Genomic DNA, 13,783 nt, shown 5'->3' on the forward strand with positions numbered 1-13,783 from the left:
GACCTGTGCTGGATGGATGGTGGTTTTCCAGAAGGGGGATGTGGCACCACGTCCTGTGTTACTGTTTGTCCTGGTGGTGCTGGCTTGTTAGGCAGCAGCTGGCAAGTTAAGGAAAACTTAATCCTGCTGGTGGCTGCTGTTGGAAATTTTTGCACAAAATCCTTTTGTTAAGGCTTTTTGGAAGGCACTGAAGTAAGGTACAAATCTGGGAATTAGTCTAATCTCTGTGACTTTGTCTGCTTTGTCCATGTGCTTATCTATGTAATGCCATGGTGGCCTTAAGAGAATACATGAGTTCTTGGGCCGTGAATGTCACTGTCTCCCACGACTGCATTAGCTAAAATATTATCTTCCTGAGCCCCTGCTCTGTAGCTCTTGGTTTCACGTTTTTCCATCACTGTGTTGTTACTGTTACAGCACTAATATTGATCCTGTGGAGGAATGGGCTGGAATTCTCTGGGGTCCTTGTCAGGGAGAGATGCCTGCTGCTTACCTTCCTGTGCTGTGTGATTCTGTGTTGCAGTGGAGGGTTGGGACCATTGTGGTGGTTCTATCAGTTATTTATTATAGCAGATGTACCAGAGGCATTGTTTTTCCAGTCACAGCTAGCTGTTGAAGGCAGCAGAAGCAGCATTTGGGTACCCTGCTCTACCATGTCCTCTGTGTTGGTTGTCCCCTCATTGGGGCATCTGTTGGGTAAAATTTGCTATCTTGCAAGACCTGGAGGAAAAGAAGATACAGTGAGCGGTGACTGAACCACTGTAGAGGGAGTCCATCCTCTGGTTCTGGTTGAAGACATGCTGAAGGGAAGAAGGCTTCCTCGCGTGACTTAGAGCAGAGATCTGTTTCTGGGAGAGCTGGCACCGGGCACTGTGAGGGAAGGTCTTTCCTCTGCTGGTTATTGACCTGCCCCTAGGGTTTGGAGAAGAATTTATTTGCTTCGTGGCTCCTCTGATAGCTGGCAGCTGTCTCTGTCATATTCTGGGAATTCCAGGTCTGGGTAATAAAGACTATGGGCTTTTCCTTGTTTTCTGAAGGCTGGCAGTTCCTGCCATGTACAGACTGGTTCTGAGGACAGTGAAGGTTTGCCAGAGGGGGTCTGTGTTTTGGGAGCTCTGGCTCTACTGATTATGATAGTGGGGAAGCTGGTTCTAGCACATTAGCCTGTCCACTTACTGGGCTTCAGCTTTTTCCCTCAGCATTGTTCTAACCTACTCTGACCTGCTTGGGATCCATGGTCCTTTTGTATCTCACCATCAGCGAGCAAATAGGTTGTGCTCTGAACACTGTGCCGTGCCACCACTGTTGACAGCCAGAGCGGTGTAGGGAGTGTGGGGACAAACCTGGCTTTGTGGCCTGACACGATCAGCAGGGCTGGGGCAGGGAGAGGGCTGCTGCTATGCTGATGGCTGTTAGCTGGTCAGCCCAAGGCACAGCAGCTTGTCAAACTGCAGGTTTTTCAGAAGCTGTGATGGATATGCAAACTCTGTACTGCTGTTTGCATATGGCTAACGAGCTGTCCCAATTCACTCAGCCTGGCCTAGCCCAACCAGTATTTTAGTGCCATTCTCAGAGAGACTTGCCTGTGGGCCCAGCAGAGGCTGTGCTATACTATATAGGAAGCCTATATAGGACCTTAATGCAGGAAGTCTTGGCATTGCACTGTGTTCATTTGAATTTTTGCTTACTGGCTTTTGTAGCTGTGAGGATGGGAGACTTTTCTGGATCTAGCTGCATAGCTGAGTCCCTTGTGGCAGACCTCCCAGTTGCCTTAGACCTGGAGCTGATAAATGCACCTTTATGTCCTGAAGGGGCTTCTGTGAGATGGATTTTCCTTCCAGAATGAAAATATTTTGTTTCAGCTGGGGCCAAAAGTTGGATTAGTTTGGGAAAATTCTTAAGATTATTCCTTGCCCTGCCATCCTGGAGGCAGCAGAGGACTTTCAGGGTGGCAACCTCTGCTTCAGCTTAGGGTATGCTCTGTTTGGTTTCCTTGGGGCAGCTCTGACTTAATTTAGAGGTATGTAACATCTGCACAGGGTGTGCATGTTGAGTCTCGTGTCTGAGCAGGGTCAGACTCGCGCAGCATGTGTCTGTGCTTCTGAATCCTGTACACAGAAACATGGTAGCCTAGTGCAGCAGTCTTTTTTGATGTGCTGTTATTGCCAATGTGGCATTTTTCTGTGCCTTCATATTACATGATTTTTGGTGCAGTTGGTGCCTGTACTCTGGTAGGAAGCTGTGCTTTCCTCTGCAGTGAGGCATGTAGACTTGAGGTGGAGGCTGTGTCTGGCTGTGGTATCTGTAGGGACCCGGTGAGCTCCTGGTAAGTCAGCACATGGTGCTAGCACTGTTTGTGGTGACTTTACATGTGACTAAAGGAGAGGCGGCATAGTTTAGCGTGTGGTGTCCCTGCTCATGGCAGTGGGGTTGGAACTAGATGATCTTAAGGTCCTTTCCAACCCTAACTATTCTATGATTCTGTGTCAATATCAAAGTCAGGGTCTTGTTAACTTACCAGCAGATCCACAGACACAGGAAATAGCCCTTTTGCAGTAATAATGTGTGATGAGTCTTTCTGGGCTGCTCTTGGGAATAGTTTATGTGTAGAGTGACCAGTACAACACAGTTACTGAGCTCATGGGATATTTACAGACTGCACACAGGTTGTGCTTCCCTCCACTGCACTTCTCCATCCTTGGCAGCTGTGGCTTTGAGGCCTTCCACAAGAGGAGCACTTCATGTTACGTGTGATGGTGACTTCGGGAGGTCACTGGCCATTATTCAGCCTTTGGAGCAGTTGTCAGAGCTGGCAGGTGGGAAGGTTTTGAATGATATGTGATAAAGTTAGGCCTGGGAGTTCACAGTGTCAAGGAAAAGCAGCAGCTCTGAGTTGGACTTGGTCCTGCAGAGGAGGACCTTTTCTGTCCTCTTCTAAAATGTGGGGAAACACCCTCTTGTTGTAAAGGCTGCTGATCCCTGGTGCAGAGGTGAGTCCTGGTAGGATCTGGACTGATTTCTGTACATGGCACCTCCTGCAGACTCTAGACTAATGCCAGCTATCACTTAAAGCTGGGCTGGTGAAACAGAAAAGCCTGTCTGCTTGCAGAAGATGCTTTCCTTCCAGATTGAGCCATGGCCTGTGCCCCATTTCAGTAAATTTCTGACACTTCTTTGGAGGAGTCCTAGGCAGGTGATGGTTTCCTGACTGCCTAGGTATTGCTTTGTCCAGTGGAACATCTGTCAGGTGTCAGGAGGAGTCCCATGGATCAGGGCTTTCATAAGGGAAGGAAAAAGAAGTGACTACTTTCATTGCTGAGAGTAAACCAGCAGCAGGGTGGAGACAGCTCACATTTTTCCTGTTTCTTGGCTAATCTGATTCCTCTTAATTTACAATAATTGATTGTCTCCTACTTCATAGCTCTCATCTGTTTTCTGGATCTCTATTTGAGTGAGTTGTGTGCCAGCACATGCTTGGTTTGGTTAGGACTGGAGCATCTTTTTGTCTCTTTCTTCCAGCAGTTCAACAGTATTTGTTTGTTTGCTGGGTGCTGGCTGGCAGGCAGCTTAGGTGGCCTGGCAAAGGATGCTTGGTAGGAAATTGCTGCTTGTATTGTTTAATGGCTTAGCTCTGTGTTTTGGAAGAAGTTTGCTAAAGATGACTAGTATTAGCCGAAATAGATGAAGTATATAAAAGGCTACTAACACGTGCTCTATTTGCTGTCTCTCTGTACAGAGCTTTCTTGTGCCATTCCCTGACACCATCCAAAGCAGGAGACCAGGTGAAATGGTCTTTCCTCTACCTTTGCTTGGTTTTGTCTATTAGTAGACCTATGTAGGAGCCGCTAAGTTCTTCCTGGCTTGCCACCTATTTTCTGAGAGTGAAGTGAGTATTTCCAGTTGTGCCAAAATTTATCCAGACCCCAAGGATGCTGTCCTGGCAGTGGTCAGAAATTGTTCTTGTCAGCTTTCAGGCCCCTCATGCTGTCTGCTGCATCCTGAATTTTAGGACCAGGGGGACGTAGTATCACTCTTTGCCCCTTTTTCAGAGTGCTGCAATAGGCTGGGATTGGGGACAAAAATCTTTATTTGCCACCATGCAACTGTTGTGACTCTGAAATCCTCTTCTTTGCATGAGTCCTTTTCATTGTCTTTGGCAAATGTTTTGTGGCAGAACTTAGTTTCGAGCTTTATTAACTCCCTGTTGGCTTTATAAGTTCTCTGTATGTTTTACAGACTGAGTTAGCAGAGATATGTTGCTCATGGTAGCCCAGCTGGATGTGAAGAGTAGGTGCAGTCATCTAGAGCCTGTTATTCTTCAAGGCCCCTTCCCACCAGTTAGAAGGTTGGAATGGTTTCCTTGGGAGTCTCTAGCAATGTTTTTTGTGCCAGGAGAGAGTAACGTGAGCTGGTCAGTGTCTTAAGGGTAGGACATGTGTGGAGGCTGCTCTGTCATCTCCTGGTAGAGATATGTCATTAAATACAAATTAATTGTTAACGTGATGGGGGAAACAAACCTTACTCCTCCTCCCAACAGACATCGCCTCGGTGTGTGCCTTCCCAGACCTCCTCTGGAGGAGTCTGGGCAGCAGAAAGATGCACCAAAAGCAGAGGGCTGGTGCAGGTCAGTGCTGCTGTGCTGGCAGCTGGGGACAAGGGGGTGCTGGTGAGCAGACTGCTCTGCGGCAGCTCCCTGCTTCCCCAGGTGTGGAAGTCCAGGCTTTCAGACTTTGTTTCCCACCCTCCCCCTTTTCCCGTTTCCCCCCTCTTCTCCTCTCCTTGCTCTCCCGCTGAGTTGATGCTTTTCCAGGAATGAGCTGTACTGCTGGCCCAGCACATTCCACAGCAGCAGCGCTTTCTTGGCAGGAGTCTCTTTGGCTGTTAAGAAAAAGCAGGACTGACTTGGCGTCCCTCAGCTGAGGGCCAGAAAAGGAAGACCTACCTTACTCATGGTAAATGCAGAGCCTTCACGGACATTGTGGCCCTCTCCCTTGGCTGTTGTGTATGCATCAACATCACACTGTTTCCCCAGCAGACCTTGGCGCCCTTTACAGCTCCTTGCTGTTGTCTTAACTATTACTACTACTTGTACAAGGTCCCTGGTCATTGCAAGGGCTGTTGCTTTTCTAGCCAGCCTAGAAAGGGGTGAGTGACTTCTGTGGGGAGTTGCAGGGAAATCCCTGTGGGTCACATCCATAAGCTTCTTGGTAAGGTAGTATTGTGGCCTTTGTGTTTTGCTACCAGCAGTAGCAGGGTAAACCCATTTTCCACCTCCCTGCACAGCCCCTTTCCCTCTGTTGGCTGCTGTGTTGCCGCTCTGTGTTGTGGGCTCTTCTTGCTGTTCATGTCCAGTCGAAGCTAAGTGTCACAGCAAACCAAGCCTGCTCCAGTTTGCTTGCTGTCTCTCAACACTGATTTACCCTCTTTCATATGTGTGTCTCTGGCTGGGGAGAAATTTGGGCCTGTTTCCTATTCCACCTTAAATATAAGCCCAGCTTTTGGTCACTGTTACATCTGTGGATTTGTCTTGGTTCCCTGAAGGTCATTTCTGCAGATGTTTAACCTCAAATACATCTTTCTCACAATGAGTCCTTGCACTTGTCTTGTGTCCTTGGGTTGGGCTGTGCAAGCTCTTAGAGTTAGCAACCAGGGTGAAGAACCTGGCTGGGCTTCTGCTGGGAGTTCCCATTTGTCCTGATTTCCAATTCAGAGACATTTAAAGTGTCACTGAACCTTCAGGGCCTGGAGAATGCTTCCTTTGATGATGTCTCTAAATGTCCTTCTGGTGTTTGGAAGCATCGCTTGGGCAGGGTGGGATTAATTAGTGTGGAGGTGCCTGCAGTTCTCCTGCAGTTTCCTCCTCCCATGGGTTGGAGGACAGGCCTGTTGGGCTTGTTTGCAGAGCAGTGCTGCAGCCAGATGGTCACTCAGTGATCAGGATGAGAGGGGCTGCCACAGCTCTTGGGCTGGGTTCGAAATCAAAGTCTGCAGCTTTGCTTTGATAAGTGCTGCTCCTGGCCAGGCCTGTCATGTTGGGTGGCTCATTCCTAAATGCCATTCCTCTGGACTAGATAGGAAATTTGTCATTTGGCATCTCCCACCCAGGGATACCTGTAGGACTGAGCACAGGTCCACAGAGACAAGCATCTCCTGGACAGGGGGGCTGTGGTTGTCCTAGTGTACGTCCAGTGGAGTGATTGCAAATGTGTTGATGAGGGGTTCTTGGGGAAAACAGTAGCCATTTTAGATGTCTGTTCAGCTCCTGGCTGAGTGATCCTGGAGGGGAAAGCACAGCATGCTGTGGGGTGCATGGGGAGGCTGTGGGGTGGCAGTGGTGATCACTGTTGAGGGAGGCTGTAGAGATTGCAGCCTGAAAATGAAAGATGATGTTCCTGTGCTTTCGTTCATGAGCACTGTGTCCCCAGTCCTGAGGAGAGCTGTTAGTAGCTTGAAATGGGGTGACCTGCTCCCCAAGCAGTTCTTGTAAAGCTCCCTTGATCTGTTAGGAGAGCAGAGGTGGCCCCTCCCGCTCAAATGGAGAGCTGTTTTACTGTGTTAGGAGGACAGCTGGTTTGTGACACCACAGGTAAAGACAGTGCTGCAGGGGAGCTCACATTCACATGGAGTGCAGGGGCGGATGGGAAGACAGCAGCTCCTCTGGGAGCAGGGTCTGACAGAGCTAAACCACCTGCAAATCTGTGTTTCCCTTTCTATCCTGTACTACAGCATAGAGGAGCAGTGGAGAATACCCCATCTGGGGGCTTGGGAGTGAAGTTAAATGGGAGAGTGATGGTCTCTGTTCACACTCCAAGAGCCCTTCTCACCCCAGAACACCATGCAATTTGTACCCTGTGTATTTCTCCTCCCCACACAGTAGGTAAAAATACAGTGAGGAAGACCCAAAGAATGCCTTGTTTATAGAGACATACAGCTCAAATCCTCTAATCCTGTTTGATGCGTGCTGTTTGCCTGCAAAGCCCAAGGTCTCGCCGATACACGTGTGATTGCTGGCATGTGTATTCTTTGGTTGGGCCTGTAGCCCTTGGGGGGATTGTATCCCCACAGGAAGCACACATGTCATATCTGGGCTTAACAGACAGTAATTCCCATCTGAAATCCCAGCTATGTCGGGGAATTGCCTTGTCCAATTTTCTCATTTGGTGAAATGGCTGCAGAGCTCATCCCTGTGGCCTCAGCATTTGATCTTGCAGAAGAGAGGAAGATTTTGCTCTAGAGCCAACAGATGCTCACATTGGGATAGTAACACATGAAGGTGCTTCCTTTTACTATGCAGAATTATTAATCTATAAAATCATTTGGAGACAAGACATCCCTGCCCTAAGGGGTGTGTACTACAAGTCATGAAAATGAGATCACATTTCTGGTGTGTAAATCCCTGAAGCTTGTGCCATTGGTTAAAAGGTCTCCTGATGATTTTTTTCTTGCTTGTTTTCTTTTGCTGGCAGTAAGAGATAAGAGGCTGTTAAAGTGTTAATCTGTGCACTTTTGGGAGGTTATAATAGAAGATTAAGTTTAACACTGAATTTCTGGGTTTTGCAGCGTTGTTGTTCTGTAAAGGTTTCTTCTTAATCATTGAACTAAATGAAGGAACAGACCGACTTTTCATCTGCTCTCTACTAGCTTTACATCTTTTTAGCATGAAATTGTCACTGCTCAATTGTTTTCTCAGTCTTTGGATCTCTTCTACTAACAGACTCCTTTTCGTCCTGGCTATCAAGCTAATATGCTTGATGGGTCCCCTTCCCTCACCTCCTTTCTTGGTACTGACCCCCCAGTGCCAGATCCAGCTATCTGATCCCTGCCACATGACATGCTGCTTCTCTCTGAGTATCCTCCCCATTGTGAGCCCTTAGATAAAGTTGGGGGCAGGACCAACAGAGACGGGCAGCAGTCGCTGCTGAGGCTGAGGTTCAAATCCTCCTGCTGGAGCCTTTGTCTGTGTGTCTTGGATTTCTTTTTTCAATGGGCTTGTGTTATTCCATACAAGTTCTTTGCTGGGATCTAACTGTAGTTAACAGGTCCCACTCGGGAGGGACCAGCACTGGCTGAAGCTAGAAACTCCCTTGTATCCGCAGCCTCGCCTAGGCAGGAGGCCACTGAGGGGAAACGTTCAAATCCTCCTGCTGGAGCCTTTGTCTGTGTGTCTTGGATTTCTTTTTTCAATGGGCTTGTGTTATTCCATACAAGTTCTTTGCTGGGATCTAACTGTAGTTAACAGGTCCCACTCGGGAGGGACCAGCACTGGCTGAAGCTAGAAACTCCCTTGTATCCGCAGCCTCGCCTAGGCAGGAGGCCACTGAGGGGAAACGGAGAGGTTGGGAGCACAGCAGCTGCACTGGTAGCGTCTGAGCAGCCTGGGGTCTCTGACACAGCACAATCATCTCCAAGGCTTGGGGTTTATGGCCTCCTTTCTGTCCTGTGCATGCTGTCTTGTTTCCCCACCTTCCCTCATTCCTAGGACATGAACTCCATGATATAAAATACCCTCTAATTTCCTGAAGCCGGGTTGGGGCTCCCTGAAGAAGACAGTGTCTGCCTGCCTGTCCCTCGCCTGCCTCTGCATCCTTGTTCCAGGCTGCCAGCTGCTCCTACCAGCAGGGAGCAGGAGGGAAGCTGGGAGCATGGCATCCTCTGAGGCCATGGGGAGAGGGTCTGCTGGCTTTTCCAGAGGAGCTGCTGGGAGGGTAGGGATGGAGCCAAGGGTGTAAGCTGGGTTTCCTTCTGCTTTCCTCCCTGCTGCCCCTTTCCCTCCCCCTCCCCCAGTTGCATGGGAGCAGATGTTCTGCTTGTGTCAGCCCTGGCAGGCCCCTCTGCACATCCCAGCTGGGCTCCTGCGGCAGCCAGAGCTTTGTCCCCTCCTCCTCCTCCCCCCAGCTTGGCCAGTCGCTGGGGATAGCGATTGAATTATCCACCCTCTCGGCCTGCCTCCTCTGTAACCCTCCCTCCTTCCTCCCTCCCGCAGGTCTCTTTGTTGGAAAATTCAAGGCAGATGAATGCTGGGGAGCACTGGGCCTGCGGGCCAGGCGCTGAGCCTGCAGCTTGGCTTCAGCATGTCTGCCTGCCCCGGGGACGGGACAAGGGCTGGCCAGCACCCAGTCTGCTGGGTGATTCTGCAAGCGGAACAGCAGCGCCAGGGGAGCTGGACCCACGCTCGCCAGGGCAAGGCATGGGCTGCCTGTCCATAGAAGGATTTTTCTTGCCCCCTGTTCTTGGCTGTGTTGTGCCCAGCCCCCAGCAGGACTCAAAACGTGGGAAAATCTGAAACCGGGCTGCCCTGATGGATGCTAAACTAAAAGCAGTCCCTTTGAAATCAGCCCTGGGCAGATGTTTTCCCTGGGCTGTGGTGGCTCCTGCCAAAAGGAAAGGCTTTTAGAGAACTGAGAGAGCCTGAGCTCCTTCTGGGTCTGCTCTTTTGGGATTCCCGGGTTCAGACCCCATCATCTGGGGCTCTTTCCAGCACATTCGCAGGATGGTTTTCCCTGCCAGCACATCCATGGGGCAGTTCCCTCTCATGGCTGCCTCCCCCTGCATCCTCGGAGGAGAAACGTGGCACTGCTCACAGCTCCCCCAGAGGCTGCTCCGTTGGCGGCTTCTGACGTGAACCTGCGGTCTCGTTCGTGTGAGAAGTCTGACTTGAAGAGAGTGGTGAGAGGTGGGGGAGGAAGGCTGCAGCTCAGGGTTGAGGCTGAGGCTGGAGAGGAATGCAGGGCATGAATAGCTGGGATGGGATGAGGGGTGACAGACATGAGCAGGACTGCAGAGATATTCCTGCTCGACATGTGCCTGGCTCCAGCACTATCAGTTTTTGTTCTGTAAAGTCTAAATATATAATCCATTGTGCTTTGGCATCTGGGTGATAAATACTGGTAAATAATGTAGTGTCTGGGGAAGGAGGGAGCAAACTGCTCTGAGGTGGAACTGATCCCTGGGATATCTGGGGCAGCAGTGGGATGATAGCAAGTCCCTCGTCATTCCTCTCAGCACAGAGAGAGCTTGTTCTGCACCAGACATCGCAGTTGAGGGTGGGTGGGGGTCCTGGAGGTTGGTTTCCTCAGTCCCCAGAGTGGAGTACTTCATTTGTGCTTAGCAGTTGGTCACCCTGACCTTGCAAGTAGATCACCCTGTCCCTTCCCCTACAGGCAGGTCTCTGCGTCCCTGAGCAGGCAGCACACAGCACTGAAAATTGGCTCTGCTTGAAGTTCTCTCTAGGAATTGGATGAAGTCCAGGCTGCTGGCGACAGCATGAATGGATGCTAGTGCAGCCAGGCCAAGTGTGTGTGCACTTGGAAGTGAGGAGACAGCAACTTGCCTGCATTGGAAAGGGTTGAGATGGGCACTAAAGAGGTCCTGGCAGGACTGCCTGTGTTTGACACTCAGCCTGGGCTGTAGGGGCTTTGGGCAGAGGCTGGCGTAAGACACGCTGAAGAAGTACTAAGCCAGCATGGTTTTAATCCATCCTCACTGCTCCTTTCCTGCTTTTTCCTGCTTCTCCATCTGTGCAGGAGGAATTAACGCACATCCTGGGAGTGGATTAGACTGCTCGGACTGTGACCTTCTCATCTGTGCCTTCCAGGGAAGGATAGCATTTGTCCAGTCCCTTTACAGGCTCTCTAGTTAGGGCAAGGATTGTGAATGCCAGCTGCCAGCAAAGACGTGGCAACATTCTGCCTTTCACCTCATGGGACAGCCCTTTGCTGAGCGTGCGTGATACTGGAGCAACCAGTGGGGCTGGCAGGGTGGAGTGAGTCTGCTCCCCATGTTTTGGCCTCCCAGCCCTCTTCATTTGCCTTTTGCTGTTGCCTTGCGAGTGTTGGTGAGCCTTGCCACCCTGTTCTCAGTGGCAGTTTGGGCAGCAGTTGGCGCAGCAGGGAGTACAGAGTTTCTGTTTCTCCAAGCCATAGTGTGCTGGGACTCGATGGCAGTGCCTGGACAGCCCAGCAGTCTGGGGCAATGGGACACAGCTCTGCATCCCACAGTTGCATCCTCTTTGATTCTTTGTGAGTTGGGGACTGGCTTGGGGACCCTTCAGAGCTGTTCATGGGATCCCACCTCTGTGTACTCTATTAGTTACTTATAAACTGCTACTTTTTAATATATTATTTCCCTTCGTTTCACATTTGTTCTTTTGTTCTTTGTCTGCTGGATTCTTCCCCTCCCACAAAAAAAAAATAAATTCACAGTTTCATTACTACTTTTTTTTTTTAAAGCACAATATATGTCAAGCTACCTTAGATATAGCTTGGAAGGGGAAATTAATATCACAAACTACTTGCAAGATATTTTTGTATTTAATGAGTGCTTAAAATGTCATTGAGTAGGAAAGAAACTGAGCTTGTTAAAGCCTGTTTTACCATTAAGTTTGATCAAAGATTGTATTAATTGAATCCAGTGAATTAACAAGTTGTTTTGATTGCATACTCAGTGTGGAAAAAGTATGTAGGTGCCAGCAATATGTAAAATAGAATAAAATTTCTTTCTAAAGAAAAATGATGTTTTTAATGTTGGGAGGGAAAATTATCAATAGTCCCTCCATTATGAAGACTGACAATAATGTAGCTGTTTGTGTAATGCAGGAATATGACATTGTGGCACAACTATAAAGCTTGAAGTGATGTTGAAATATTATGTAGGTAATTAAAAAGCAACAGTAACATTTGGGAAGCAGCATGTTTAATGTGTTGCACTTTCATCTATTAGAAATCTCTGGCATAGGTTGTGATTCTTTCAGATCATTATAGAGAGGTTTAAATTGTGTTTATTTAGAGAGAAGCAAACTGGTGGAAATATGTCTGCTGGAAATGCAATACAGCAGAGCAAAAAAGGTCTAGGAGGTTCCTGGAGTGTGTGGAAGATAACTTCTTGACACAGCTGGTGAGAGACCCAGCTAGGAAAGATGTCCACTGGACCTGTTGTTTGTGAGCAGAGAAGGACTTGTGGGTGATGTGATGGTTGGAGGCCATCTTGGGCACAGCTATGACAAAATGATAGGGTTTTAAATTCTCCTGAGCTGGGAGATGGAGACAGGGACAGGAAGCAGAATGAAGCCCCCGTAATCCAAGGGGAAATGGTCAGTGGCCTGCTATACCACTTAGATACACACAAGTCTATGGGGCCAGATGGGATCCAGCCAAGGGTACTAAGGAAGCTGGCAGTAGTGCTCACCAAGCCACTTCCCATCATTTATCAGCAGTCCTGGCTCGGTGGGGAGGTCACAGCTGACTGGAAGTTAACAGATGTGGTGCCTGGCTACAAGAAGGGCTGGAAGGAGGATCCAGGGAGCTACAGGCTTGTCAGTCTGACCTCAGTGCTGGGGAGGGTTATGGCAGTGATCATCTTGAGTGCCTCCATGTGGAATGTACAAGTCAACCAGATGATGAGGCCCAGTCAGCATAGATTTATGAAAGGTAGATCCTGCTTGACTAACCTGATCTCCTTCTATTACACAGTGACCAGCTTAGTAGGTGAGGGAAAGCCTGTGAATGTTGTTTACCTGGACTTTAGTAAAGGCTTTGACACAATTTCCCTCAGCATTCTTCTAGAGAAACTGGCTACTCATGGCTTGGATGGATATACGGTTCTCTGGGTAAAAAAACAGCTGGGTAGCCAAGCCCAACAAGTGGTGGTGAATGGAGTTAAATCCAGTTGGTGGCCAGTCACAAGTGGTGTTCCCAAGGGCTCAGTACTGGAGCCAGTTCTGTTTAATATCTTTATCAGTGATCTGGACAACTGGATTGAGTGCACCCTCAGTAATTTTGCAGATGACACCAAGTTGGGTGGGAGTGTTGGTCAGCTGGAGGGTAGGAAGGCTCTGCAGAGGGATCTGGACAGGCTGGATCAATCAGCTGAGGCCAATGCTAGGAGGTTCAACAAGGTAAAGTACTGGGTCCTGCCCCTGGGTCACAACAACCCCATGCAATGCTACAGGCTTGGGGGAGAGTGGCTGGGGGAAGGCAGGACCTTGGGGTGCTGATTGATGACTGAACATGAGCCAGCTTGTGCCCAGGCAGCCAAGAAGGCCAATGACATCCTGCCCTGTATCAGCAATAGCACAGCCAGGAAAGTGTACATCCCCCTGTACTTGGCACTGGTGAGGCTGCACCTCGAATCCTGTGTTCAGTTCTGGGCCCCTCACTACAGGAGAGATATTGAGGTGCTGGAGCAGGTCCAGAGATGGCCAACAAAGCTGGTGAAGGGTCTGGAGCACAAGTCTTACGAGGAATGGCTGAGGGAACTGGGGCTGTTCAGCCTGGAGAAAAGGAGGCTCAGGGGAGACCTTATCACTCTCTACAGCGACCTGACAGGAGAGTGTAGTGAGGTGGGTGTCAGTCTCTTCTCCCAAGCAATAGAACAAGAGGAAATGAACCTGAGTTGCGCCAGGGAAGGTTTAGATCGGATATTAAGAAAAATTCCTTCACTGAAATGGTTTTCAAGCATTGGAATAGGCTGTGCAGGGATGTGGTGGAGTCACCATTCCTGGAGGTATTTGGAAGATACGTGGATGTGGCGCTCAGGGATATGGTTTAGTGGTGGACTTTGCAGTGCTGGGTTAATGGTTGGACTTCATGGTGTTAAAGGTATTTTCCAACCTAAATGGTGCTATGATTCTGATATGCATCTGATTTTAATTCTTTTTCTTTATTAAAATGTGAATTGGGGGATAAAACAGCTGGATGCAAACGGGAGAGCCTGTTTTTCCCATCTCTCCAGCCTGCCAATCATAGCTGTGGGCATAGAAAGCCATAGCCAAGCCGGAAGAGGGAGC

Source organism: Nestor notabilis, unplaced genomic scaffold, assembly GCF_000696875.1.
Source record: "Nestor notabilis isolate BGI_N333 unplaced genomic scaffold, ASM69687v1 scaffold16399, whole genome shotgun sequence".
Lineage (NCBI taxonomy): Eukaryota > Metazoa > Chordata > Aves > Psittaciformes > Psittacidae > Nestor > Nestor notabilis.